General features: G+C 47.1%; 1 protein-coding gene across 8 annotated transcripts in view; it reads right to left on the reverse strand.

The window, feature by feature from the left end:
* The window catches only part of SETBP1 (SET binding protein 1), a 363,049-nt gene that overhangs the window by 314,126 nt on the left and 20,978 nt on the right, over positions 1-27,945 (reverse strand). The window lies entirely within an intron of this gene.

The raw sequence follows: 27,945 nt of genomic DNA on the forward strand, positions 1-27,945 counted from the left end.
GGTGAAAGGGTGCAGAGCCGCTGTAGGGCTGGGGCGGGAGGGGGCTCGGCCATCACTGCGAGCTCTGTTTGCGCTCTGTTTGCCGCCAGAAGGACAGGTGTTAAGTTACATGCCTGGGGAATGTGAGCGCCAGGGAGGGACCCGGTGGGTACCAGCCAAAGAAGCCAGGTCAATACCTCCTTCTGTCCCGGCTCTTCCTGGAGACCGAAAAAACAAACCATCCCTTGGCTTCAGGTTCCTGAAAAGACCTGAACTGTTCCTGTTTACTGTTCTGAGAGGCTGCACAGCACTTCTTTTTAAAGTAATTTATTTCATTGAATTAAAGACCACAGAAAAGCAGCAGTATATGCCGTGAGGGCTAGATAGGGTGGGTTTGCAGAGCCCTTATCCTCAGCACGGAGGGTCTAAATTAATGCGACCTACGATATGGTTGCTCCCGTCCAAAGTGCCAGGGTGAAAAACAGCACTCTATGCATTTTGACAAACATCTTTACTTATTTATCCTTTGGGACACAGGCTTTGGGTTTCCTCCTTCGCCGGATGCCTGCTCCACACACCAAGCTCCCGAAGCCCGTGGTCTGCGACCGCACGCATGGAAGACGGAGGGGGCTGGAGGGCAGGCAGCCTCTGTAGTCAGCACAGTAGAGAAAATAGAAGTCTTCGAGGAGCAGTAAGGTAAACTCCTGGAATATCATAGTTAGATAGAAATTTCCACCAATTCAAGCCTCACAATGAGGATATGTGATCATCTCCTTGAGTGGTAATTACGTGTCCTAGATCAGCTTTGATCGTTAAGTCCTTCCTGCAGACTCCAACACAGTTGTCCACTGGCATGGGCACGTCACGCATCAAAGGGGTGTAGACAGCCCCGACACAAAAGCTGAGAACCCACACCGCACACGGACACGCGTGCGTGCACACACATACAACACCCCCCCACCCAAGTATTTAACGACAAAGAATCCAGCCAGGCGTTATGGGAACGCTGACCTTATCAGGGCAACTAGTCAGAATGACTGTGATGATTCTTATGAACAGTCTACGCTCAAGAGACATGGAACATTTTATTTCGTATTGGCTACACACTGACCAAACAGCGAGTCATGGTAGCCCATTTGACAGATAAGCAAGATGAGGTTGGAAGATCATGTGTGGATGAAGTGGCAGAAATAGGAACGGACCAAAGTCTGGGCTGATTAGTCAGCCATTCTAACCTCTGCCCAGTTTACAGAGATTCTAAGAATTTGTGGGTACTCAGTGTGTGTGTATGAGAGAGAGAAGACTATCCCCTAACTCGTGCCATTAGTCTCACTCTGTTCAGTCCAGGGTCTTGGTCTCGTAAACTATAAAATCAATATGACCAGGATTTTTGTTCACAAGTCAAAGTTATTCCAGGGTTGGTTAGATGAAGATGAAGAAAGAACTAGAACCCACGTCTCTTGGCTCCTAATCAGGGCTCTTTAAACTACCGCACAAACGCCTTCCCAGTTCAAATTCCTGACGATCTTATAAACTTCTCCGTAGACACTCGTGTCCTGTCAGGAACTCGCTGTTTAAACAAGTGGCACCTTCCCCTCCTATGACCATGGAGAAAAAGCAAGGCTTTTATAGAGCCTAATCATCTGGACTTGGCCTTGGTGACTTGCCAGACAGACAGAATGTGGCGGAAGTGGTATCTGGAAATGTTGAGGCTGGGACAGAAGCTGTGCAGGCCTCACCTGATTCTCTTGGAAGAACGTCACGGACGAGTCCAACTACCCTGTGAATGCTGTGCAACATAGAATCTCAAGTCAGCCATACTGAAAGGCTGTGCGCAGAGAGAGATACCCAGGCAGCCCAGGCCCCAGACATGCCCGGCAGACACAGCATGAGAAAGAGCAAAGAGACTCCCCTCCCACAGCAGCTAGGGCCAGGGCTCTAGTCACATATCCGGTAAATTCATGCTGTCCCAGCCACTGTAACTGAGTTCCCGGTCCTCAGGGAGCAGAGATGAGCCGTCCCCAGTGTGCTCGTCCACAAACTGGACAGCATGGTAACACAGCTATAGTTTTTGTGCCACTAAGTTTGGGGTCCTTTGTTATACGGCAATAGATAATTAGAACAAGGGCTGCCAGCATGATCCAGTCGTCCAACTCCTCTGTCTGCCGCCCTCACCCACCGCTTTTCTCACCGCTTCCCTTGATATATCCCTCTTGGACCACCGGGAAGTGCTGAAATTAAGAAAGATCTGTTGGGGGACTAAGAGAAGGACAAGCAGGTAGCAGACATCAAAATGCCTCCCCCTCAGTAGGCAGAAGTGATAACCAGAGAGCGTCTTGGATGGAGAGACCAAGCCACACAAGTTGTGAGCACATGGAAAGTTCCTGAAGGAGTCTAGACAAAGGCGTACAGTCCAGGAGTCCAGTAGTCTCCTGGAGAAAAGGAAAGCCTTAAGTCTGAGGGGCATGAGCTGGGCTCCTCACTGCCCCCCTCTCCAGACCACATGTACCACCACGTGCATCTCTGCGTCAAAGCTCATGCCATGTTCTCTGACCCTTCCTGGCTCCAGCCGTTGGGACAGAGTTCACTCCTGCATCCCCAAAGACTCCAGCAAACTCTGATCTCTCCTCTCTCTGACAGTGTGTTGATTAGCAGCTTAGCAAGTTTTTTTTTTTTCTCTCTTACTTTTGCATGTTTGTCTTATCCATACAACTAGAATAAAAATTATTTGAGGGCAGAACTTACACTACACAATTTTCTTTCGTATTGCAGAGTGTCAGGCCCAAACCTCCAATGAAACAAGTCCTATTCAATATGGATTTAGTGACAGATATTCAGTACTACCCATATACCTGACCTAGCCTCTACCTACTCCAGGTATCTCCCGGATGTATTTTTGAGAAGTGGACTCACATTGGTGCAAGGCTACACTTCACAGGCAAGCTTCTGGGAGGACTGGTCTACCATGTGTCTTCTGCACCCCCTTCTTCACCAGCTTCTGGTCCTACCACAGTTCCACACAAAACACCCTCCCCAAAATCACAGTGACCAGCCTTGCCAAAGCCTGTGCTTTGTGAACCACACACTCCCGCAGACTTCTCCAGCCAGATATGCCTTTGAAAACATCTTTATTTTTTCCCCACACTTACCATTTAAATGCCTGTGATCCCCAAGGCTCTCTCCACAGTCTCAGACACCACAGGTCACACCAGGCAAACTGAGCCATACCCATGCTTTCAGCTATTAACAGACGCCAAGCCCACAACATTCTGCAGAACTCAAATATTTTCAGCTGCCTATCAGGCTCACTCCATAGGCGTCCCACGGACCCTTGAAACATCACGAATCATGCTGAATTGCTGCAGCATCCTTTGGCTGAACCTGCCCTTCTTTGTGAATGGCAGTATCCATTTACCTAGGGGATAACTTAAATTCCACCTTCTCATTCAACAACCAAATCCAATTAGCCACTGGGTCCTGGCGATCCTACCTGCTTAATGCCTTTTGAATCAATCTGCTTCTGATGATGCCTCCTGTCACCAATGTGTTTCAGGTCTTTATCACTTCTCACCTAGGTTATGTCAAAGGCCTCCAACTGGCCTCCTTTCCTCCAGCCTCTCTCCCCTGTGATCTGCTGTCCATATGGCTCTCCATGTGACCTTTCCAGAACATAATTCTGTCCATGCCATTCCTGTGTCTAAAATAGACCCAAGTTTTTGAGATAATGTCCAATCCCCTCATATACCAAGCCCAATCAACAGCAATTCAGAGCAAACTGCAAAGCCAGCCTTCCTGGTTCAAATTGAAACTCTGCCTCTTTTTAGCTCAGTAATACAACAGGCTTCAGGTTTCTCTGACTCAGTTTCCTCCTGTGTAAGGTGGGGATAATAATGGTAGCTATCTCTTACTATTTGAGGATTGCATGATATATACATGCAAAGGGCTTTGAATTCCCTCTGGGGCATAGCAAAGGTCCAATACCACTTAGTTCTAATCTGCATTCTACCCATGGCTTACCCTCACGTGTGCTCCCAACACACTCTCTGCATCATTAATTTGAGCAGAAAGAACTACAAGTGTTTCTATAATCCAATCAATCTGCTGATTTACCACCCATTCCTCTACGCAGGCTATCCCTTTTTTCTGGAATGACCGTTCTCCTGCTTAATCCAACTGACTTCTCTGGGCCCTGAAAACTTTCAAGGGTTACTTCACGTCCAACCCTGAAGCTTTCTTTCCCCGACCCCGATGTGATTTAGAGGAGCATCCTTTCTGTTCACTGCGTTTAATACACTATTTTGTAATTTCCACTTTGTTTGCCTATCTCACTCAAGTTTCTGTGATTCTTCACGGAAGACGATGTGTCTTATTTGATCTTACATGCTTAACGTGGAGTGCAAGGACTATCTCAGAATCCAAACTCATCAAATGTTAGTGGAACAAATAAATGATCACTATGGGACATTAATAACAGGTACCCAGAGGCACCTTAAATTTGATTACTTGCACTTGAAGCAAAACAGCAGCTTTTCTCGCCAAACATGCATGCCTTCTGTGATTTTTAATAGATTATAAATAACTTTAGTAGAGAAATATGACGATACCCAGGGAGATGGCCAGTTCTGAGAACCACCAGGTTCTGATAGCGTGCGGTCACTGAACGCCACGAGGGCTTCTACTCCCTATATCCTGTCTGCCCTGCTATCTGGAATAAATCAGCCAGTACAACACAGGAATTTGAATCAAGTAGCCAAGCTGCGTTAAAGCGATCACAATCGAGAAGAAGTGCGTTATTCAGTCTCTCAGAATTAGAGTATTTCTAAGCGATGAGTCTTAACTGAGCGAAGACTTTGCTTTTCTTCCCGTGAGCCCCTTCGTTAATTCTTCAGAGTGAACCCAGTCAGTGACAACAGAACAAACATGGGGGTGTGTGAATGGTACTTCTAAGGACTTCCCCTCAAATCAAGTCTCTTTTTTCCAATATGATCTGGGTTTTAGTCTGGGGTCTCAGAAAACTGTCACTAACTCTCTAGCATAGCTTCTGTGTTTCAGGGTTAGGCGGGACTAAAAGTAGGGCTACAGAGAAGACTACTTTGACCCAGTAAGGGAAGCAGCATTGAAGCCCAGAACTCTCCAACAATGGAAAGGCCACTCACAGAACAACGATGAGGCTGGCTAAGTGTCTACTGGGAATATCAGCATGGGTCCCCTTCCCACATCTCATTTTATGAGACTGGTTGAGATTTCACATTGAAGGTGTTTTGAGAGCTTGGTGAAGACACAATAGTGGTTGCTTAAGCGGTTGCTTAATAGCTGTTTTTATTGAGGTTAGAGGGAACATTCTGGATACCTCAAATCACACAGTTGGAAACCTCCAACAGTGGCTCATACAAAGAGAGAGCTGGCCTACTTCCTACCCTCCTGGACTGAAAGGTGCTGCTGGCCATTCAGCACAGGCTGCATCAAGACCAACAAGCTGAGAATCTCATCGGAAAGCATCTTCAAGAGCCACACAAGATATCTGGCAACAGTATCTTGCTGGAAAGGAGGTGAAGGTCTTGAAAACAGAAACCTCTGCAGTTATTTATCATAATTTCTTACCCCAAAGTGGGTGACAGGAATAAGGATACTGACAGTAAAACCAGAAAATATGATTTTGTTTGGGTATCAAAATATGTACACACAAACACACACATTCCTACACACATTCTGACCAAATATTTGAGTCAAATATATATAACTCTTCCTGAGAACCAGAACACTGAGCTACCAAAACATTCCAACTAAATAGACTTCATTCTAGTTATCCAAGTGAATGTTCTGGAAAGGGATCTCAAAGAGAAGGATCTGGAAAGTGAGACTGAAACTTCAGAGTGTTGACAAAAGGGGCGCCTGGGTGGCTCAGTGCGTTAAAGCCTCTGCCTTCAGCTCAGGTCATGATCCCAGCGAGCCCTGCATCGGGCTCTCTGCTCTGCAGGGAGCCTGCTTTCTCCTCTCTCTCTCTCTCTGCCTGCCTCTCTGCCTACTTGTGATCTCTGTCAAATAAGTAAATAATATCTTTAAAAAAAAAAAAAAGAGTGTTAACAAAATACAATACAATACAATAAAAGCAATGAACATATTATTTTCTTGCATTTGGATAACTCTTTAAACTTCCCAAGACCCTTGGATGGCCATCATCTCCACAGTCTTCCCTCCTCCCCACAAAGACCCACAGCAAAGGGATATATCTCCCCATTAGCCCAGACTGTGAAAGGAGCCACCAGAGTAGCTGATACAGAACAATTTCACCAGGTTCTTTTATCTTGGGCTCTTCTCCATGTATTAGTCTAAAAACAAATTAGGTAACAGAGCATGCAGTAGTGTGGTTTAAGGCATTTGTTAAAACAAGGCCTTCATGAAAGTCTTTGTGTACCTTACAAATTTAATAAACTTCAAGTACATGCCATTTGGACTCAAACACTTAATAAAATTTAAAGGCTATATTATTACACTGTATGACCTCCAAACTAAAAATGGAAGGTCTTACATAGCTTCATGATTATGAATATGAAAGTTAAGATCAGAATGACCTGATTGGAGTACTCTCTCATACACCTGCTATAAATAGATTGCCATATATATACATAATAGACCTATTATGTATATATATATATGTATATATACTCTTTTTGCAAGCTAGCTGAGCACCTGGGGCCACAATTTATTCCTCAGCAAAATAAGAATCATAAGACATACCTCTTAGGTTTGTTGTACACATTCCTATGTAAAGGGCTTAAGCGTGGAGCCTAATATGCAAAATGTTAAAGATAGCAATTATTACTAGATTATTCACAACCTCTTTCAATGATTTCCAATTTCAAGCCCTGCAACAAAGAAAAGTTTCGACTTTCTTGGGGGGGCAAAAAAAAAGGTAATATGTACCTAGGACTACTAGAACTAAAATCCAGAATCCTGGAATGCCACTTATAAATTATTTGTAACTACTCGTATGAGTTAGTTGTTAAAGTTTAAAATTTACATTAAGAATTTTATTTAGTTTCAGGAATGGGCCCTGAATTGGCAGGGGGCAGGGAAGACTTCCCTCTGAACTTAACAGCCAAAGGACTCGGAGCAGAAGAACTACTCAAGGTTCCATGAAGGTACCCGGTTCTGATTTCCTCCAGGCTACCTGACAGCCAGGAGAAGCCCATCCCCTCTCGGGCTTAGGCCTCCTTCCCCTAGCTGCATCACCCCTCACTAACCATAGATTTCTAAGTAAAAAAGGAAATTGCCTAAAATTGAAACTGCTTTGGTCTATTATTGGCTTTGGTGGCTGTGGGAAGAAAATGGAGGGGGGTAGGGGTGAGAGATGTTGATGAAAATAATCTGAGTCATCACTTCCTGGAAGCGGCAGTAGTACACCCAGAGCTGGCTGGGGAGTCGGGGGCTGGGGCAGGGTCCCCGCTCTGGCACGATCTCACAAGTCGCCATGGGGATGTCGCTTAACTTCCGTGGACTCCCCTCTGTAAAGGGACCCTCCTGGCCTTTCCAGCCCTAAGCTTCTGCAATTCATAAATACCCAAGTGAGAGGCCATACCACTGTCAGGGAAACCTAAACACGCTTGTGCTCCTGAACACCGCAGCTATTTCTTGCAAGAAAGAGCAGGCAGGACGTAGAAGAAGGAGGAGCCATGGGCTCTGGTTGAGTCCAGAAACAACTGCTTTACATCCTAACCTGCTGCCCGCACCCAAAGTCCCCCATCCACACACACACTGCTCCCCCCGTTCCTTGGGCAGTGCAGAGCAACCCCCCTGAGTACCAGTTCCCTTTATCTTATCTCTTAGACACAAGATCATATAGACTTATTCACCGAAGTGTGCACAGACCCAGAGGATATAAGATGTAGGTTTTAAGGAGAGAACAGTAACAGCATCGAGTCAAGGTCACAGATTGTGTTGGAACTGCGTGCGACCGTCCATCCCCGGCTAGCCTTGAAAGGGAGGGCTGGCCTCTGTCTTGTTTATCTGACGCTAACTCCTGCGGGCAGCCATTGGCCCCTCCAGCTGAAGGAGGGCCTCGGTGACCATGTGCTGAATGTGTGGGTGAAGAAATGAAGACTGAGGTGGCCTGTGAGGAGCCAAGGGAAGTTGGCCCGTTTGCACAACTCCTTGAACTTTGTAGTCACGTTGGTCTCCCACAGTGGCTGGTAATATTCTCTCACTCCTAGTCTGTCTCTCACTCCATCTCCAGCCCCCACCCCCACTCATTATGCAGTCTGACTGAATACCACTCAAAATATTTTCTCAATTAGAGGAGAAAATAGGAATTTGCCACTTGTCTGCCTCTATTCTGTTGCCTGTCAGCCTTCAGCAAATATTTCAATCCCAGTGTTCGCCTGCTGCTAACCTTTCTCCTTTAACCTCTGGCCCTGCCCTCTTCAAACCCGGCAGGCTTTACCTTCTCATCTTTCCAGCCCCACACTCCATTCCAGAGCTGACTTCTCTGGCCACCACGTTTAACCAAGGCGGGATATGGAGACATCCCTAAAGCAGTTCCAGTCAGAGGAAGGCTTCTGGGATTTCCTTGCAGATGAAAAGATGATTCAAAAACCGGCCCGTCACAGCGGACAGGACCCTTCCTATCATCAGGGCCCCATGCTCACTGGCCTCTCTACTTTCCGAAGCTTCTTTCTACTCTAGCTCCCCACCCCCCCCCCCACATCCTAACTACTGCACGTGGGCACGTCACTGAGGTTAGAGGCCCCTCTTGACTACCCGATGGGCACACGGGTTGGAAATCATGTCCACCAGGGCAGTGAAAATGTAGAGCTCCTGGCTGACTTTTCATCTTCAGCCACATCACGTGACAGCTCCCTTCCAAACCCCCAACACCGTCCCCCCTCACCATAGCTTCCCTGGTTCCAGGTGATCCCCCCCATCCTGCTCACATCCCACACCAGGACCACTAGCACGCATCACCTCCCCACCCTGGCCTGTGTCCCCCAGTATGTGAGTGGTGCTATTTCTGTGTGTTTCTGGCAGGTTTTGAGGAAGGGAGGGAATATTTAAGGACCTTTTCTTTTGCAATGACTAGTTTGCTGTCTGATAGCACTCCTTCCCATGTAATTAATTGTGCTGTCTCTTGGCTCGTTAGAAACAAGACCCCCAGGTCCCAGCCAGTATAATGCAGGGTAAATCATGTTTAAGTAACCGCAATAACTAGTGGGTCAGTTTTATCTTTTGTCTTGGCCGTGGCCATTATTTAGCGGGGTTCTCAAAGTGCCCGTCAGTGAGGCTTTCATGTCAGGCCAGTATTGAAAGACAAATGTTTTCTCCCCACCCCACTCCCACTGCCAGGCCTTCTTCTCTGAATGCTGCAAGCACATGGAAGCTGGGCCATAAAAGACTCCTTTATCTGATTCTCCTGGGCGAAGCCATGGTGGGTTCAGGAGGGTTCAAGAGAGAAGGGCCAAGCTGTTGTAAGATAGCCAAGCAACCAGGCAGGGCAGAATCCCTTGCAGTGGCCACAGCAATCAAGTGTCCTGTCTCATTTTTAGCACCCAGCATTGGGATGACTGAAAAGAATGGTCCTTTTTTCAGACTGTCCCTGATGGGCCATATGATCTTGAAACATCCCTGATCTGGGCTGTTTCCTCATCTGTACAGGGGAGAAGGCTCTGATGGGCTTCAAGGCTTCCTTCATCTTTACTCTTCTTTGTGTGTAGCCATCAAGGTGTGGGAAGCGGTGGGACCTGCTCAGATCAGCAGCTATGAAGAATGCCACCCAAAACACAGAAATACAAAAGGAGATCCTCTGCAGAGATGAAAGCACCAACTTTCTTTACTGTCAGAGATTGCCTCGTATAAAGGACAATGAGAGGAAGAGAAGGAGAAGGGAAGAGCATGATACCTCATCTTCAAAGGAGACAGTAAGGTGCAGAGTGGCCAAGTAAGCCACCATCATGATGGAGAGAAAAAATTACCGGTACAGCTAGTAACAAATGCTGAAGAACTCCGACTCTTATCTCAGATTCTTATCCTTTTATATCATCCTTCACCTCGGTTGGCTTGAGGATAAGCAGAAGGAGCGTTTTTGTTTGATTTTTGCAGATTTGCATTTGCCCATTTCTTTGGCCAGCCTGGACATCTCAGAGGTCTGGCCGTGGAACCCTGCTGACCACACACCCTCCATGATCATCTGTCTTGCACAGACCCTTAGACACAAAGCCTTCCGTGGCCACTGGACCACAATGACCAATCCCTTCACTCACAACCTCCAGAACTGTGCTCGTGCCATCCACAGAGCCTAGGCGGCTTATCGTGGAAACTCCCTGAAGACGGGGATAATAAAGGTCACGCAGCCCTTAGACTCCCACGGCATCTGGAATACCACTCATCTACAGGAGGTCCACCGTAAACACACAGAATGGAGGTTAAACAGCAGCACAACTGGGTCACGCTGGTGGCAAAGATTACCTTAAGACATCTCTCTTAGCTTAACAACCAGGATGGTAAGCTGCCCTAAACAGGTTCTTCTTGCAGAACACACATCACCAATTAAGAACTTAGAAATTGGGGCAAGGCTGGGAGAGGAATCAGGACAACAAGGGACTCAGGGGAGGAGTGAGGGATGAAGGCAGCTGGAGAGGTTGAGTAGAAAGATCTAAAAATAATATAAACAGGAGCCCTCAAGACTCCTTCCTCTCCTCCTAAGCCCAGAGCTCAGTCAAAGCCAGCCCCCCAGACATTTATTTCAACAGCATACCAACAGTGGGTTCTTTTCAGCACACACATACATGTCCACACAGATGCCCCCTCATATACACATGTCCAGACACCCTCCAGTTGGCAAACAAGTGACAGTATGCAAATTATCAGAAGCCACAAAGATTCGCTTCGGTGGGGAGCCCGAACAAACAAGGAACAATTTTGCAAGTGGCCACAGATGGCTTAGCTTCTCTGCTTACAATGGACACTAACAAGATTTGCCATAACTAATTCATTCTTTCACACCATTGCCCTGTTCCCCCATCTTCTGAGGGTGGGGGAAATTCCCCCATCACAGCCATATGCATTTTTGTTCCTTCCTAACACAGAAAAAGTGCAATTTGTTCCTCCACATTGTGTATGGGTGGGTTGCATGTAAAGTGGTTAAAAAAGGTCTGAGGAGAGAAGACGGTGGAGGCAAACATATGCTGGCTTTTCTCCCCCATTTCCCTGAAAGCTTTGTGGAAAAGAGGAGATTTACTGAGCCCCGTGCCAAGCTGGGGAACTCAGTGGTAGCAGAGGAACAGAGTGGCAAAGCAGAGCAAAGAACAGAACAGACCAGAAACAGTGAACCTTCTGGATGAAATCTGAACTTGCCACACCACGAGCAATGACCCTGACATATAGGACATCCACCTTGAGTTTATAACAGGACAGGAAGATCAAGTGGATGAACACCTTCCTTCCACATCCCTGTGCTCGACATTGCTGGTGGAAACCAAATCCCAGGGCAGGAAGACTCGGTTTGGAACCTGTGCACACGCGTTAAGCTCTTCTCGCAAGGCACTTTCCAATCAACTTTCTCTAAGTGTCAGTAAGACACTTACAAATGCTTTAGAAAACCAATCAATGAATTCTTAAGAAAATGACGGTGCTTTCTCTAAGTCCCAGGAATCAAAATGTTAGAGGCAGCCCCTCTCTACCTGCCTGATGGCTCTCTGGCCTCTTCAGTGTAATAGCAAACACCAAGGGCCCTTCCTGCCCTCACTGGGCGCTTCCTCCCCTCACTGGTTCACTTCTCTCTCCTCTACTTCTGGGCTCGCTTCCCTCCTGTGCTGGCTGTCGCAGGGTTTCCTAAAGAGCTGCCGGCACACTCCACCATGCTCTTCTCCCCAACACCTGAAGAGGCAGGTCTATTCCTTTCTTTTTGCACACAGGACAAATAATCAGATCTCCCTAATGTGGCCCTCCAAGGCTTCTCTGCATTCCAGACTTCCCAGGTAAACTGCAGACCAGTCAGGCAGCCTAAGGGCATACCCCAAGCCCTTCACACTCCATCAAGGGGGCTCACGCAATGCCCTGGGTTACTCCTCCCTCTTGCCTCAGTCTTGTGCTTTCTTCAAGGGCCATCCAAGCCTCCCTTCTTCCTCCATCCTTCCCTGGGCTCTGCACATACCTCAGCATTGGCAGAACATGGGTATACCCTGCCCCCTCCCCGGACCTCCCCAGCAAGACAAGAAGCGCGCACGGAGGTCTCTTCGGAGGCCAGACAAGTCCATATAAACTGGGAGCAATGGCTCTGCACTCTTTCATTTGTCCAGATGCCCACATGACTCCCCTCCTTTGTCATTCCTGGTCATCTTTTATATTAGGTGTGGCTGCATATGGCTACTTTTTCTCTAATAAATATGCATTTGACACTTCTAGGCAGCTATTCCAAAAACAAAAAAAAAAAAACCAAAAAAACTGTCCATATCTTTATATTGACAATGAGAAAAAAAATCACATCTCTATATTAATATGTCTCCTAGGTATATGCACAAATACTTAGTTATATGAATCAGTATTTATATAGTGATTTCTTGGAATATCAGAGTTGAAGAAGACTTTGGGATCTTCTGCTTCCTTACCTTCATTTTAGGGAAGGGAACCTAGGAACAAGAGGCACAGGAGGAAACCCAGGGTTAGAGTTTAGGTCAAGGCCAGAGATTTAACCCCTTACTTCCTGGGTCAGGGCTCTACTACATCATATGCAATATCTGTCTTCCCAGAAGCTGTACACATCACACACACACACACACACACACACGTGTGTGTGTGTGTGCATATAACACCGAATTATCTTTAATAGACACCAGACCGTACTACCTTCTTAGACAGAATTCCTCAGAGAAATATGATGGCAGAAGGACATTCATGCCTATAGGTCCCTCTCTGACATGTATATGTGTGTATATATATATATATAGATTTGACTTGGGCCTTCTCGCCTTATCTATCTGTCCTTCCCTCCAGCCCTGCCTCTGGTGCCTGCAGGCTGAAGTCCCACAGCTGAGCTGTCCTCTTCTGACAGAGAGAAGCTACAAGAACCGGCAATTATCTTGGCGCATTACACGAGATGAGCAGAAGCAGCCACAGGCCCTCCACGGTCAGTCCCAGACAGAGAGGAATCTGCTGCAGGCCTCACTTTGGGAGCAAAGGTCAGCTGTCATTCGGGAATGAGGCCAGAAGGAAAGCCAGGCATCCAGAGGTTTGGCACCTGCTCCTTCCTGGAGGCAAAAGGGGCACAGCTGGCCTGGCCTGTAGCAGCCCCTCTCCAGACCCAAACGTACTATTGCCCCTCAAAGGCTACCAGGACCGGCTTCCATGCAGCAGGAACCTGCCAGCACCTTGGGAGAAGCACCAAACAATTTTGAGAAGGTCCAGGACCACAAGCCAGGCTGTTCCAGGAGTACCCACTGTCTCTAGTTTTCCATCTCTCCCCTGCAACAGTCACCTGGTTCACTAGAGCCTTTCAGAGGCAGCCCCTTTCCCCAGACCTTAACATGCTGACACGGCCGCTAAGCACATGTGCTTTCCTACCTTTTGCCCCCCTGCGCACCTCTTCTCCCAGACGCTGTCCTTCCCTTCCACACACACCCCCACCCCGGGAGTGGCGAGCGCTCCGGCGGCCTCCACGTTTGCACCAGGTCCGCCCCAATACAACAGCCCTTTCCACTTCCAGCCCCTGCACGGCTTCTCCTGGATTCTGGTGCCGTTACCAAAACGTGTGACACGTGATGTTTCAGGTTTCCAGCCAACCTCGCTATTCTCGCTTCCTCTTTCTACGCTGGCCATCTCAAGGACATCCCACCAATTCAATACATCAATACCGTAAAGCTACTCGTGTCTACCAGAACGGACAGCTCACAGTTCATCTCGCACAGCACTTCTTGTTTTCGTTTTTAATTAGTCACAGACTGTCCCTATCACTCAATCAAGACCAGTCAGCTACAGAATTTTGGCATCCTTCTTCCTAGTGGAGATACTATGGAGAAGCTTATCTGTCTTGTTTTCTACTTAGAGCTACCAAGTCAGGCAGACAATATTACCCCACTCGGGACATTGAAGAGATATTGCCCAGTTATATCACCATGATACTGCTCTGTGGCTCTGAGAGCCCGCTGTTCTGATCAACATTTCCCTTTCCTCCTTCTCCTGCTGCTCCTGCTCTCACAAACCTGGGATGTGCAGCCTTGGCCGATGCCACGCTAGAACGGGACCCCCGTTAACCCACCATGCAGCCCGAGTCAGCTGGCAGAGCTGAGCAGTGGGGTCATTCCTCTCGACCCCTGGCCCACTGTCTGCCGGGTCTGTGGGCTTACCACCTCCCTTACCCGGCCTTCTGTCTCTCTAATTCCTCCAGCGGAGATTGGTTTCACTCCTGGACTGTAGCGAAAAGTAAAGGAGAGAACATTGAATAAAAATTACCTCATTTCATAGAGTAAGCTGCTGAGCAAGGGAGTCTATTAGTTTCCGGAGCCCAGATGAGTATACTGCTCAGTTAGGTCACTACATTTCTTATAATCTACGTTAACAGGCGCCTGCATTATATTTTAAGATATTAAAATCGATACAGACGCATGCACATATTTTAAGTTATCTAGGAAAATTCCATATTCTCAGGAGGAAGCAAAAGAGAAAGCTTTCACCTTCCCCCTTCTCTCTCTCTCTCTCGTGTTACTTTTATTTTATAAACTCCATTTCTAAGGGAACCTGGAGGGCCCTCCAGTACTCTAGGTCACAGTCCCAGTCCAACAGCAAGAAGAGGGAAGAGATGGCATATTTCAAAACTGCCTTACGGGGCACCTGGGTGGCTCAGTGGGTTAAGCCTCTGCCTTCAGCTCAGGTCATGATCCCAGGATCCTGGGATCAAGCCCCACATCAGGCTCTCTGTTCAGCAGGAAGCCTGCTTCCTCCCTCTCTCTCTGCCTGCTTCTCTGCCTACTTGTGATCTCTGTCAAAATAATAAATAAAATCTTTAAAAAAAAAAAAACTGCCTTACAAATTTTATGAATTTTCACCAAATCATGTGTTCACTTGCTGACCCCTCTTCTTACCACCATAAAGAAGCAAAACGCACCCCTTGTGTTTGTAAAGGACCATCGCCTAGCAGAGGCCCATGAGTAAAGACGGGAGTGAGTACAGGGAGGACAGGTACCAAAGTTACAGGATAACCTTGAGAGGATGTGTCAGAGCATCTCCTAAATCTGCCAAGAGGAGTTTTACCCATTTTATAGAATGTGATAGAAAAAGAGGATAAAAGCAAGCCCAAGCTTCAGAGACTGAAAAGTGTACAAAGCATCCACGAGACTTGTCCAACTCTCTCTGGCTTCCCTGGCATCTAGCTACTGCGGTTCCAGTGGTCCAGACAGAGAAATGGAAGCGTGGAGAAAATACCTCCCCCAGAGGTGTTCTGGAAGGCAGGCTCTGGAGGCGAGAACCTCTGGCGCCCGGGGCAAGTTTGGTCTGCCCAGGCACCATGCAAGCCACCATGGACCACCTGCCTTGCAGCTCAGAAGGTGGGCACACTGGGATCACCACTTCCTGACTCAGACCTGAGGCAAGTGACGGGAGGGCTCTGTGCCTCAGTTTATACATCTGTAAAATGGGCATAACAACATCTCCCCTGTGGTTGTGGGGAGACCCTAGCAGACAATAGGCATCAAATGCTTGGCAGAGTTCCCAGCTACTCCAAGTACCGAAACGGTAGCCACCGTCATGCCCAGGAAAGTAGCCCGCACTGCCAGTGGCCTTTCCCTGTGACGCAGGTTTTCCGTACAAGAACGACTCTCCTCGGCCACTCATGGGCAGGACATATTCTTCAGCAAGAAATCAGGAAACAGAAGAGGCCAGACACCAAAAACTCTTCAAGAAAACCTCAACGACAGCAAGGCCCGAGGTTAAGCATCTAGTAGGATTTTGTGTGACTTACGGGATGAGGCGGGAACAGGGAGGAAGACCTCTGTTAGCGCTGGTTTTCATTTTTTGGTCTGTTTTGTTACTGTTTTCTGTTGTTTCTTTTTCCCTCCCCCAGCCAAAGGATTAACGTGTAGGTTCTTAAACAAGGGGGTCCCCTATTTACAGCTGACAGCGGCAGCTGCAACCCCTGACTCCCCGGCAGAATGGCAGGGAATCGAATCAAAAAGAAAAGCAAGTGGACAACCTTTCCTCCGGGAGCACGAAACACAATACCAGCCTTTCGCCAAACCCAGCAGACCCCGGCTCTGATTGGAGGTTGCCTCGGAACAAAGGGAAATTGGTATTTAAAAAAAAAATCTTCTGAAAGCCAACTCAGCAGATGGTTTTTTCCTGGGCTCCAGGAGAAGCGGGGGGAGGAGGGGTCGGGGAAGGATACCACCAGGATACAGATGACTGAGAAGTGACAAAGATGGGCAAAGAGGGCTGACCTCTCACCCCAGAATTTCACAAAGGGCAATTACACCATGTGGCGGGTATCTGGACTCGGCCGCTGACCGCGTCCAGCCCGCAGCTGCTGTTCATCACGGCCACGTCCGGGGGCTTTATTCAAAGCAGGGGAAGAAAGAGGCCAGGCATGGAGGGGATACTGGAGGAAGCCATGGAAAAAGTTTAATTAGAGACTATAGTTTGTTTGGAATCGACGACAGGGCAGTTCCACAGAAGAGCACCTCGAATTTCCACTGTACTTTTAACATTTCAGAAGCATTTGCTCGGCTGATCTTCAAAGCCATGTGGAAGGGAGAGAGACAGTACTAATCCCTTTTTTTAAAGATGAGAAAACAGGGATTCATCCATTAAAGGCCAAACAGGGTTTCGGACCCAGAACCCCTGCTATAGGGTAGCCACCCTCCTTCCGTTTCTCAGGTCAGAAAGCGCTCCCAGAGTCTAGTTTCGGAGGGGCTCTGTGTGCATCTCGCATTTTCAGTCTGAGCCGGGACACTTTCGAGCTCACTGTCCATGGCTTCTCGACTGGGTCGCAGTGAGCCCATTTTCCCACAGACCTGGGCCACGCTGCTGGCCATCACTTTCTACTGCACCTCACTGCCGGGGTGCCCTGCTGTGTCTTCCAGTGGGGAGACGGCTGTGGGCAGTCAAGAAAGGGGCCGTGCGCGTCTGGGAAGATGCCACAATGCCCAGGTTCACATACAGCTTCAGCCAGAGGCGGGCAGCGGGAAGAAGCAGGTGGATGGCACAAGACTCAGTGATTTTCTCCTGGACGATGTCTCAGCAGACCAGCTAGAATGCGTCTATCAATGACCACTTCCTACTGCTGCAGATCAGGAGATCTGAGGGTCCGATGAGGGTTTGAGGCTCCCCTCACCCCAGCTCCCCCCTGGTAATCACCTGTAAGCTCCAAGACCCATTCTCAATCTATAGAACAGGGAGGAACAATAGCGATCCCAAGAATAGAACCATCCTAAGAACAAACCAGAAAGAGGCAACAGTTCAGCAGATGCAAATGCTCTGTAAAGGTGCTGGGCAGGTGTGATGGTTGCTCCCAATTTTTCATACTCTGTACTATCTACAGCAGATATTTTGATAGTTTATTATACTACCTTGGATTTTTCCCTAAATGCTCTGAGATCGATTCTCTCTAATAAGGTCTTGCTATACCTCACACAGCACTTAGGCTGAACACACCATACAACTCTGGAGATTCCTGTAGAATTTAGATGCCTCAGCTCTGCTACAGTATATAAGGATGAGTGCACAAAAAAAAAGGCAGCATGACGGAGAATTCCAGATGTTTCTAAGGCACCAGTGCGAAATACATAAGGCTAACTAGGGAGAAGGTGTTTTGATAGAGAAGAGTGTCCTCCATAGAATTATCTTCACTGGCACAGAGCTAACATGAATGTGTTGAATATCCAGGCTGGGGAAATAAAATTAGTGAAAATTGTATTAAAAGATATAATGCCTGTCCTCAGAGAGCTTACACAATAGCTGAGAAGAAAATGCTTTACTTTTGATAGCACACTTTTACAACCCTTTCTGTTAGATCCAAGAAGGCCGTTCGCGGATGGTGGAGAGTGGTCTAGAGTTATCCCACTGGAAAAACCATAGAAGGGGAATTCTGAGTGAGATGGCCATCTACATTTCAAAGTTGTCTTATTTCCGTGCCTTCTATAGGATCCACAGACCCACATAAGACCACCTGACTACCATTTGAGTCACATCTCTGTCTAGAACTCTGCACAAAGAGATGAGAAGAAGAGTAATGCAAATACCAGAATTTTGTTCCAAAAAATTTACTAAATGCAGGATGTGATGATTTAGAGCAGCAAGAATAGCATAAGGCAAAATTAAATTGGAGAGTTTCCCTGACCTTGAGTTCAGTGTATACCAACAATGAGGAAGCTACCAGAAAGCTGGGACAGCCCAGGGTCCTGCCAATAGAGGTAGTGTGCTTAGAGCAGAGGAGGTCACAATCTCCTGGTATTGAGCAAGAGCAGATGACCTCCTGATCCTAAATTCTTTTCTGTGAGGGCCCACCTCGCCATCTATGCCTTTTAGGAGAAACAATGACAAACCAGCATTCCCAGTATAGGAACCAAGGTGGTTTGGCACCAGAAAACCATCGACTCCAAGGAGTAGTTTGAGGAACTGGAACTAGTTGACCTTTAAAAGGATGACTTCAGGGCAACATAAGAAAGCGCTCTCCTAAATCCAGGACTGCCTCAAGAGATACCAAGTCTCTTCCCTGAGGGCCATAAAGCAACTTCCAAATAACGGTCCGTGAGGGATTTCAGAAGGTATCTTTTGTTTGTTTAGGAGGGAGATTGAATGGAAATATTCAGAGGCTCTTTTGATTCTCATTGAATTCTGTGATTCTGGAAGGGTGACCCAACCATGGAACCCTTCTTTTCCTCTGACCTACAACTTCTATGCTCAGCCTTCCCCGGCTCCCTGAGCTGGTGCCAAATTCCAACCCATATCCTCCTCCATGGACTCAACCCCATGTCTCAGACCCTTGCTGGGTCTCCCAGGCTTTGGTTTCCTTCATGGCTCACCAGCATTCCAATGCCAGCATGGTGCTATCCATCCAATGGCAGCCGTCCGGCAGGAGGACAGGGAAGCTCAGAACCAATGGTGCAAGGAAGGGCCACACACCCACATACCTTAGTTTTCCTCCCCTCGCTCGCTGAAAAGGACAGGGATGGAAACATGGAAATTCCCATTATATGTTAAAAATAGATTCCCTTTAGCTACATCCGTGATCCCCATGAGAAGCCCCTCCCTTCGGGTGGTTCTCTGGGGGTCTGGTCTGTCTGGGAAAATGCTGCAAACCTGAGCTGAGCTCCCACTCACAGGACTACGCCAATGAACTGAATGGCTCAGTGCATAAAGCTGTCCTCACTCCTGGGCACGTCTATATTTGCAAATGAAGACCTCCTATTGGCCAGGTGTGGTGGTGCCCCTTGAGGGACAGAGGTGCTGTCTGTCTGTCTGTCTCCCAGGATTCTCACCCCCTTCCCTACTTCTTACTCCCCACTGTGAGGCTGGCTAGAAACATGTGGGAGGCAAAGGAGATGGTCTGGGGAAAAACACAATAAACAAGGTCTAGAAAATACACTGAGGCAACCTGCATTTGATACTAATGATGGTTATCAAACGGCCTCCCAGGCCAGGTAGCAAGATGGGAACTGCCTGGACTTTTCAGAGCAAATAAAGGCTCCCATTGTTTCCCCTGGTGAGGTCATAGGCTGGTGGGGAGGTGAGGGAAGTGGCCTGGGCGGGAGGGGTGAGCAGGAAGAAAAAAACAAACCTGGGACTTCAGAGAGAAAAGCACGCTTCAGGTATACGGGGAGGCCCCTGGCCTTCGGAGGGCAAGTTCGCTGGAATACGATGGAAAGCTGGCAGAAGCCCGAGGACGTCCGTGGCCCGAACCTGCCCAGGACGCAGAGCTCTGGCTGCCGTGTACTGACACGCTCAGACGGTGGCCTCCGCTCGCACGCAGGGCTCCCGGCTTCAGCCTCCGGGGCCTCCAATTCAGACTCGGGCACATGCTGGGTACTACTGGGGATCCACGCGGTTGTGTGTGTGCTGTGTCTGTCTGTGCGCCTTCCAGGCACCGGGCTCCACTGCACTTCTGCCCTCCCTGCTGGCAGCCTCGCCCTCTGGCCACTGGTTCCTCTCTGGGGGTGCCGGGCAGAAGGGGGGGCCCCCAGAGCCTCAACGGCCACCTTCCAAGTTAGTTCACCCCGAAGACCATCCCCGTTGAAGCCCCTACCCCAAAGCAGTGTAGCCATGTGCAAATGATCACGCTGAATGTTCAGTTTATTGTGCATAAAGAACCCCCCCCACCCCGCAGCCCTGACAACATGAGACTTCACTGGCTCATGCTGTTTGTTTTCTATACATAATGCTGTCAGGAGCCTGAACTAAGGCCTCGGGCCCAGGCTCTGAGAACCCTCCCGCCACATCCCTGGGCTCTCGGCCTATGCCCTTGCCCAGGCCCAGTGACTTCCTGACCAAAGCCACTCATGTCTCACACACAAGGCAGGCAGGCAGGGGACATCCTGGGATGGCCTAGGACGTCCTACATGCAGTGCTTTGAAGACAGGACGTTTGAACTTAAAGTTGCAGGAATTAGAAGAATCAAAGGACGGGGTAGAGCAGACCCAAAAGGGATTGCTTCTCTTGCCTTTTATTACAAATTTAAAAAAAAAAAAAAAAAAAAAAAAAGGCAATGTAACTAAAGATCAACCGGAAATACAGCTCTGAGAGAACTTTCTGAGGATGTGAAATCACAGTGACGGAGAAGGGGGAGACTCTGCAAATGCGGGAAAAGCAGCCAGGGGAGAAGGCAGCGCCCACTGAACCCCTTGGTTGTTCTTAGGACACGGCTTTAACACTTTCATTTTGAGTCAAGCTTTGAGCTCAGCAGCAATCCTGGTTCAGCAGATAAATGACCACAGAGATGAAAGACCTTTGAACCATCTCTAAATAAATCCCCGTGCCAATCCCCACCACGACCAAAACAAAACAAAACAAACAAACAAACAAAAAAAACACCAACCAACCCACTGGTGATCTGCTCTATCAGTTTGAAGCTTGTGGAGGGATCAGAAACGAGACAGTGGCACTGCAAGCAAGCACAATTCAACACAGCCTGTGGCCCTAGGAAAGCAGAATCAGCCTAGGGAAACTGGGGCTTCTGAGACAACCACCGCCCCCCACCCCAGTCCAGGAGCCTGAAACCACTGTAGGTCACTGAGGAAGTTCCTGTGGCCCCAGTGAGGTGGCCGTTAGTCCAGGTAAGGCATACTCTGTGAGAGGCTGTGCCAAGCGCCCGCAAGCCCTTCCATCCCCACAAGACACCAATGAGGAGGGGTGCTGCTATTATCCCTGATTTTCACATAACTGGGATCTAGTTTCAAGAGGTTAAGTAATTCACCTCAGGTCAGACAGAGCCTGGTTATCCTCCTCCAAAGACAGACGGAACCCGGTCCACAATACAGGGGACCTAACCTCCAATCCACTCTTGGGGCAGGAACTCTTGCTAACAGATCCTTTATTCCTTACTTCAGAGAGTGAATGGCTCTTCTTCAGAACAGAACACACGTTCCCTGCTGAAGACTGCCCGGTTCTCTGCAATAGCATGGCGTTCACTGAAGAATGTTCCTTGGGGATGTCCAAAATGAGTCTGACTACCAAGGGAATGTCACAACCAAGAGGGAAAGAGCCAGCATGGTGCTTTAAACCCCCCAGACAACCCCAAATACGGAGGAGCAAAAAAGGAAAAATACTAAAAGGGAAGGAAGAACCAAAGTTTCCCAGAATATAGTCATGGAACACAAGTTTGGTAAATCTCACCACTTTCTAAACTCAACTCCGACACTTGCTCCCACGATCGTGGGCCTTGTGACACTGGGGCAGAACGGAAATAATCTGATGATGGAACAGCGGGTCCAAAGAGAGGTAAGAGAGGTCAGATTTTTTGGTTATAGTAACTAGTTTTGTTAAAGAGAAAGACCTGCCCCATCTGGCAGAATGGCTCTTAAAGTTCCAGTTTTGAAACAGAAATTAAGACTGTAGAGGTCAGAAGCTGGTTTGGGTTTATTCTTTTCTTTCTTCCTTCTTCTTCTTCTTTTTTTTTTTTTTTAACATGGAGAAACTAAGGCTCAGGAAGGTGAATCAATCTTGCCGAAATTGTTAGTGACAGAGACAGAGTTGGCGTCCAGGGCTCCTACTCCCAAGTCCAATGTTCCGTCCCCTACATGTTCAGCTGCAGATGTCAAATGCCACCTGTGGCCTCTTGGAGACAAATACTTGACGGAGAGGGTCATTCACCACCCTTCATGCAGCTTTTAGCTATAAAATAACCTATCAGGAGAGAAACCTATCAGGAGAGAAAATTTTCAGGCACACTGATGAATAAATAGGAATGTGCTCCTTTAAAAAAAAAAAAATCTATAGAGAGAAAACATAAAATTAAACAAGAAGGGAAATTCAGCCTCTTGGGAAGAAAAGCTGGCAAGCCCTGCTCTCCTATCAGGTTTGAGTCCAGGGTCCTATAGGGGAAAGAAGCCCATAGCCCCAGAATTTGAAAAGACCACCTTCTCACCCCCAGAAGAAGGCAGGGCACGCCCACAGTCAAGTGATGTACAGGAGGGACCAGAGAGGCTGCTGGGCAAAATGATGGCAAGGGAAGGACACACCGAGCCACAAAGAGGGAGGAAGGCTCTCTGCTGGATGCCCAGGGCCGCCGCCAGAGCAGAGGACATGATGGGCATGGCTGTCAGGTATCAGGCCTTCTGAGCTACCTTCTTCCCCTTCCCCACGCCCACTTCCAACGACCTAATACACTAAAATGTCATCCCCACAGAGGCTTGAGAGAGAAATGTGCCTCTCCGCACCCTATGGAAAAAAATAAAGAACTTTCACAACATTAGTGTTACCTAAAGGCTCCGCTTTAAGTTTCTCTGCCCTGAATCCCTGTCATTATGTCCCCAGAGCCCCCAACCCTTCTCTTGCCCCAGTTCAAAGTCCACTGAGCATTCCCATCACTTACCAACTTGAACGCAAACCCAGTTACTTATTTGACGTTCATCACTCCCTGCGATCTGATGCCAACCTCGCTTCCCATCTACATCCAAACTTTGTGTTTGGTACAAAAAAAAAAAAAAATACTATTTAAAGAATGAGTAAATGAATGCCCAACTTACTAAACTTCCTAAGGGAGGGTCAGAAGTGCTCAGAGCAGAATGCTAGCATCTTTCCACAGACATATGAAGATGGTGTAGGGGGGACTGCCAAGAACAAATCCCGAGCATGTTTCTAGGACCACAGCAGGTCACTGGTGGATATAAGGTTAAAGTCCTTGCTGTTGGAGGAAATAGATTCTCCTGATGAAGCTGCGAAAAGGGAAAACTAAATCCAAAGAAATGAAACAGAAGTTGTATTTTGGTCAAAAGAAGAACAAAGGAAAAACAAAAAACAAGACTTTAACTCATGAGGCTTTGAATTTTTCTCTCCAACATCCTGGCACACTTGGAATTAAGGACGATATACCAGATGATGATTCTGTCACCCTAATTAATATGGAAGGTGTGCAAGAAATGTCCCAGTGCTTAGATCCCTACCTTCCAGTGGTCTTTTAGAGTGTGGTCACTTTGGGACTGGAATACAGCCTTAGCTTTGGGGTATAGAAAAACCGGCTTCAAAGACCAACCCTGCCCATTTGGGTTCCTGCTTTTTTGACGCAAATGAACCTCAACTTCCTCATCTGTAAGTGGGTGATATCTGCCTGGCAAGACTCTTGGAAGGACAAGCAGTGAAGGTGAATCCATATAAAATAGCTAGCAGCGGGGCCTGCCACACAGCTCCACAGATCTGAACTGTTTATTACGATGTGTGCTCTGTCAATTACACATTCTTCCTAAAATCTTCCACTGAGTTATATCATGTGGAAATTAGCATCTCTATTTGACAGATATAGACACTGGGGCTTCAACAAGTTTATACTCCAGATGCGAAGCCACCAAGCCAGTTGGTGCAGATTACCACCCACATCTCCCAGCCTGGGTCACTGAAGGGAATCCTCTCTCCTCATGCTACGGGTGTCCCTGACTCCTATGGGAAGTCCTCAGGAAAGAGGAGAGCTGTTAAGCTCTGTCTAGCTGAGAGCCTTTCCAAAACCTGTCACTGTTGGAACATTCTATGTTCACGTGCTGTACTTGAACTTGCTTCTAGAGATTCCGGCTTGTGTTTTCTATTGTTTTGACTGAGTGACCTAGAAGGGAACTACATGAAGCTTATGTTACTTCAGCACTTGCCTGGCTAAGTCTAACATTGCAACAATGCTGGTATTGTGGTAAGGAGGGAGTTGCCTTTACTGAGTCCATCTGCAATGCAGGTCCATCCCACGGATGATTCTGAGGCTCTGGAATATGTTCTGAATGCTCTTCTCGGTCTCCACTTCTCACCAAATGTGGCTCTTATACCTCACATAAATTCATTCATCATAAACCCACCTCCATATAGCACTTCAGTGGCCATCCTAATTTCACATGGAAGAGAGGGGATGTAGACTCTAGTGAGAAAGAGTCCATCCATCCTTGAGCCAGTGAAGGGGCATCCTCATGGGTCCCCCCTACCATCCTACCACTCAAGGGGTCATGTTGCCTAAACATCTATAATGGCTCTCTCCAATCTGGAGGATTGCTATCAAGTTTGAAACTTGGAATAAAGCTCTAGAGGACGCCACACATAGACACCTTCATCCCAAAGTAGCAGAACACGCAGAAATACACTTAGCCTAGTAAAACACTAGTTGTGATATGTAAGGAAAGCTATCATTAGCCTAAAGAGTGTGCTTTTTACAAAAACCAATGAAAAAGAAAATCATTTGGGATCCAGTATGAGCTGTCTTTGCCTAAGGCTGTCAAACAATGAGCTGAACAAAATTAATTGGTCTGGGGAAAAAAAAAAAAAAAAAAGAAGCACATAATGATGTAACACCCAATTTCCCCCCAGCCTCCAAGTTTGGAGGAAGAATCATGAGAAACAAAGCCAAACAAAATCCTTGTTATCCTGAAACTCTATGTCCTGTCCCTAAATCAAGGGTCAACATTTTTTTTTTTCCTTTTTGGTACGGGCCAGATAGAACATAGTTTAAGCTTTGTGGGACATCCAGTCTCTGTCACAACCACTCCACTCTGCTGTCTGAGTGCAAAGGCAGTCAAAATGTAAACAAATGGATGTGGCTCCAGTCCAACAGAACTGTATTTATGGACACTGAAATTTAAATTTCATATAATTTTCACATGTTACAAAATATTATTCTTTGTTTGATTTTTTTCCAACCATTCTTTGCCTGTGGGCTGTATCAAAACAGGCCAGGAGCTAGATTTGGCCCACAGACTAGTTTGCCGACTCCTGCTCTAAGTCAACACATATTTTCAGGTGATTCCCAAGTGGGCATCTCTACCAACTCAAAGATCAGCTCAACAGAGCCTCCCTCCTTGTTCCCAACGTAGGACCTAGTCCCAGGGGCCACTCCATCCACACTTCTTCAATAAGTGGCTTGCCTCATTAAAAAAGGAGGGGGGGGCACCTGGCTGGCTCAGTCAGTAGAGCATGAGACTCTTAATCTCACAGTGATGAGTTCAAGGCCCACATTGCAGGTAGAGTACTTAAAAAAAAAAAAAAAAAAAAAAACCTAGAACACTAGATTGTAGAGTCAGACCACCCATCTGCTGTTTACCATATGCCATCCTCATCTTTGCCTCCATCCCGAGTTCCTGATCGCATATTTCACATTCACAGATAGAAGTAAATTCTCCAAGTTCACGGCACTGAAACAGTAAGCGAGGTTTCTACTTTTCCACCTCAAGTTTGGCTTTTGCTAACTCCCTCTTTTCAAACCAATGGGAATTCCGCAAAGTAATCAAGTTAACACTCTGATCCAATAGGGATCAGAGAACGTTTCTACCATCTATCAAGTGATTCAAGCTCAGGACCGATAACTTCATGCATTCATTTCTGGAAAGTAACAGCTCCAGGCATAAATAAAGGTAGGAATGATGGAGAAGTACAGGGTGAAGCAAGCTCTGAGGAATTTAAAATTTGTGTAGATCTTCCCATCACAGTGTCAGCATAACGCAGCAACCTTCCCCTTCCTTTCTGTCCTTTCCAATTTCTAAGACTTAGAAACACTTACTTGATAAGTCACCCATTCAAAGAAGTGATTTCACCTCCTTCCAATAAAGTACACAAAGGATATCCAGCTTTTTGGGTGAGAATGACAAGCTTGAGAATTTCAGATATTGCACATTGTAGCTTTGAAATCAACCCCATGTCATAAAATCGAGAATTTTATTCTGGGGCATTCCGACAGGCAGAAGGTTACCTTTAGGAACAGTTCTGTGGCTGGATGTAAAGTCATACCTGATCAGGACAAGGGAGCTCTTTCTAGGGTAATGAATTTGAGTTTGCATACCCCAAACTGGGGGCTGTTGCTCAAGTCCTGGCAGTGAGGAGGATGAAGGGAAAACAGTTACCACAGTTTTCAAGACTACCCACCCACACAAAAATCCAACAATACACAAAGAACTGGCCATCTCAGTGGCCGGAGACAAAGATACTCATTTTCAAAGCTGAAGAGACCAAACTCCAAAGCAAAGCCTCACTTTCTAGGTGGAGCCTAATTTGAACGGTTGCATTCTCTTGCAAGTATTTCTGAAGTTTCCACAAGCATCTAGATAATCTTTGGTTTTATGACAGAGACCCCAGAAATCACCGCAACTTGTCATGAGGGCAGGCGAGGGAAAACCCTACCTCTATGCCCTGTAAAAACAAGCTAGCTTCTAAAAATTATTACATGTTTCAAATGTTAAAACAAGATGACCCATTGTCCTGGCTTGCCCAGGACTGAGGGGGCTCCTGTATGCAGGACTTTGGGTTTTAAAACTGGGATAGTCTGAACAAACTGGAAGGTACTGGTCACCCTAGGAACTCTCTTCTCATCCAAGTCTTTGGATTTTAAATGCAACACATCAGTCACAACTCTTAGCATGAGGAAGGACACAAGCCCCACACCAAAGAAAGAACAAGATTCCTAGCGGTTCTATTGAGAGCGACTATTGAGAAGCTCAAAAACCACTAGTAACAGAAACGTTACAGATTATCTGAGTCAGAAAGGAGAGAGGGTCATGCATATGTGCTGTTTTTTAGCTAATCCATCATGTCTAGAGCCCAAATAAGATGTGGGGGAAAGTTACAAAGATGCTGATGAACTCATACCACCCTGAGCCCGAAACTTCTGAAAACAATAGCGCTCCTTTCAGAGGCATTCGTGAACCCCAGCGAGTTTTGGGGACAAACATTTCCCAGACTAGGGCCATTCCCTGCTATCAAGGCCGGGTGCCATACCACTTTGAAGAAGGGAGGTCAATGTAACACCCTGTGATATAAATGCAATGAAACCTGGACCCATTCATTCCCAACCAAATGTCACCAGCAATCATCTTGAGAGCTGCTTGCCACCTGTTTGACTTTCAGGAGGAAAGTGACAGCCAACCAAGGTTATTCAACACCCAATCTTTAAAAATCTACACTGTGTTAAACAAAGATTCGGGTCAGTCCCCTGCCCCTTTTTCTTTTTCCAGCTTGAGCTCCTAGAGCTCACCAGTGGTTTTCAGAGCAATGATCTCCGAGCTGTCTAACTGCCTAAATCACTATGAAGATGGCTTCCTCAGTCCAGTGAGTGACTTGCCTGTTTTAGAAAGACTTACAGCGGTAACTGAAACCAAAAGGAGGTTATATAGGTCCATGACTGTTGTGACTGACCAAAAACTTTTAACATCCCACTGTTAACTAGATGAAAAGATGCAAATATTCTGTCACAGCTTAGTCAGGTCTGACCCAGTCACTTGGCAGCTACACAATAAATAGGAATGCTCCAGAATTATCATCCCAGTAGCTATTGATTTTCATATGGGTAGAAGATAATAATAAATTAGAAACTACACC

This window comes from Mustela erminea, chromosome 13 (genome assembly GCF_009829155.1).
Source record: "Mustela erminea isolate mMusErm1 chromosome 13, mMusErm1.Pri, whole genome shotgun sequence".
In the NCBI taxonomy this organism is placed as follows: Eukaryota; Metazoa; Chordata; class Mammalia; order Carnivora; family Mustelidae; genus Mustela; species Mustela erminea.